Below are 2,760 nucleotides of genomic sequence, written 5' to 3' on the forward strand. Positions count from 1 at the left end.
TAATCAACTCTTCATTTTTTCCTAGATGTCATATTAACTTGAAGGCTATCTTAGCAGAGATTGGACGTGAGACCATTTAAAAATTTTTTTTTAATGTTTATCTATTTTGAGGGAGAGAGAAACAGAGTGCAAGCAAGGGAGGGGCAGAGAAAGAGGGAGACACAGAATCTGAAGCAGGCTCCAGGCTCTGAGCTGTCAGCACAGAGCCCGATGTGGGACTTGAACCCACGAACCTTGAGATCATGACCTGAGCCGAAGTCAGACGCTCAACCGACTGAGCTACCCAGGCGCCCCCTGAGACCAATTTTTAAATAAGGCTTCTAGGTTGGTAGAAATTGCACTGAGTGTCAAGGAACAGGAATCTAGAAAACGGTGATTTAAAAAATTAGAGATTTTCAGGGGTGCCTGTGTGGCTCAGTCAGTTAAACGTTGGACTCTTGATTTTGGCTTAGGTTATGATCTTCTCGTTCGTGGGTTCAAGCCCTAAATTAGGCTCTGTGCTGACAGTGTTGAGCTTACTTGGGATTCTCTCTCTCTCCCTCTCCCTCTGCCCCTCCTGTGGTCTCTCTCTCTTTCTCAAAATAAATAAATAAACTAAAAAAAATTTGAGGTTTTCTTATTCTTACATTTGGAAGTAGAAGGCCTAGTACTGATACTGGGGTTTCATGTAGCCCCCAGGACTGTCTTATGTTTCCACTCAGTAATCCTTACCTCATTCTTGGGGCATCGAGGTTATAATATTGTCACTCCTTGGGGCGCCTGGGTGGCTCAGTCAGTTAAGCGGCCGACTTCGGCTCAGGTCATGATCTCGCTGTCTGTGAGTTCGAGCCCCGCGTCGGGCTCTGTGCTGACAGCTCAGAGCCTGGAGTCTGTTTCAGATTCTGTGTCTCCCTCTCTCTCTGACCCTCCCCCGTTCATGCTCTGTCTCTCTCTGTCTCAAAAATAAATAAACGTTAAAAAAATTAAAAAAAAAAAATATGGTCACTCCGCTTATTACATCATGTGTCCAGGCAGGAAGAAGGGCAAGGACAAAGATCTAGTCAGCCGAGGCTACCTGCCTTTTGAAGGGCTTTCCCAAAAGTTCCATCTGGTGACTTTCACCTATATTTCATTGTCCTGAAATGTGTCGCGTGGCCATCCGTAGATGCAAGGGAGGCTGGGAATTGTGGCTTTCAGCTGGGCTCATTACCACCCTGACAAAAATTAAGGTTCTGTTAGTAAAGAAGAAAGGAGAATGGATATCAAGTAGGCACCTAGCCATGACTGCCACATTCCATATTATTTTGCCCTTTTGTTCAAGTTAGTGTGCCTTCTGGGAGAACAAACCAAGTTTCAGCAAACAAAAGTAAATCTTCTGCAAACTCTTCTCTGTGTACCTGTCCAAAGGCATAAAAGTGATTTTTGTATTGGTAATTGATTTGATGCATGTTACAGTTTCCTCCATTAGTGAACATCATCCTGAATTGATTGTGTTTGGGGGTGCATGTGTGTAGTTATTTACACAGCTGCCTCAAGTGGCCAGTTGTTGATTAATCATCTTTTAGTACCTTCTCTCCTCTGACTTTTTACTTCTGTGTGGATACATCAACACGCACTTTGGGGCGCATGTGTTGGTTAAGCATCTGACTTAGGCTCAGGTCATGATCTCATGGTTTGTGGGTTTGAGCCCCGTGTTGGGCCCTATGCCGACAGCTCAGAGCCCGGAGCCTGCTTCGGATTCTCTGTCTCCCTCTCTTTGTCTGCCCCTCCCCAACTCATACTTGCTCTCTCACACACACACACTCTCTCTCTCTCTCTCTCAAAAATAACTAACATTAAAAAAAAACAACACATTTCTTTCTCGCTCCCCGATCTTTATATCAGAGCCAGTCCTCACTCATGACTGCACCTTTCTTCATTACAGATTTAGTGTCATGGGTGCCTTAATTTCAGCATGCCCAAGTAAACTTAATGTCTGCCCCTTCCAAACTTTCTCGTCTTCTGTGTCGCTCATATCAAGGAGTGTACATTCCCAAGTTTCAGGAGTCCTTCCTGAAACCTCCCTCATGTTCCTTCTTCCCCACCACCATTTAATGTTACAATCTTGTCCAGGTAGTATGCCACGTATTCTCACATTTGTCGTCTTGTCTTGAATCCATTGCCACTTCTTGGGCTCACCCAGTTTGGACCAGCTGTGTTTAGCTATTTTGTTGCCACAATAAGTATCCCATGTTTTATTTCATTTCATGAATGGCTTTGCATGTAATCTAGGATGTGCAGCTCTCTGCGATATTTTCCAATTACTGTGTTTTCATTTAGATGACATTTTAAAAATGTAAACAATTGTGGATCACCTGAATGGCTGCCTTAGTAGTGAGTGCCGACAATTGATTTCATTGCCTGTGTAGGTGTTTGTGTTTTTTTATTGTACCAACGGGCATTACTATAATTATCAATAGCCTACAGGAAAAAAAAGAAGGCAGAGGGACTTTGTCTTCCAATATGAGGCATTTGGGGCATATAAAGTTCAATGAAGGCACTGTATTTTGTTATTTTAACAAAGGTTTCCTGCTAGCTCAAATAAGTAAAACTGTGGCCCTAGAGGTGTAAGTTGCTGAATTCCAAATAACCTGTCCTGGTAGAGCGAGTCTGATGTTAGGAGTGGAAGTTTGTTTCTGTAGAAATGGTATCATTGGTCATGTTGAATGAATACCATCAATTTGAGTGCTGTCTTTCTTTAAGTTTATTTATTTATTTTAAGAGAGAGAGTGCACAAGCAGG

General features: G+C 43.0%; 1 non-coding gene across 1 annotated transcript; it reads right to left on the minus strand.

Moving 5' to 3' along the window:
- Nucleotides 1-204: 204 nt before the first annotated feature.
- TRNAR-UCG lies at nt 205-289 on the minus strand. Its single transcript has one exon. It is a non-coding gene; the product is annotated as a tRNA-Arg (tRNA).
- Nucleotides 290-2,760: the final 2,471 nt, after the last annotated feature.

Source organism: Panthera leo, chromosome A1, assembly GCF_018350215.1.
Source record: "Panthera leo isolate Ple1 chromosome A1, P.leo_Ple1_pat1.1, whole genome shotgun sequence".
Classification (NCBI taxonomy): Eukaryota; Metazoa; Chordata; class Mammalia; order Carnivora; family Felidae; genus Panthera; species Panthera leo.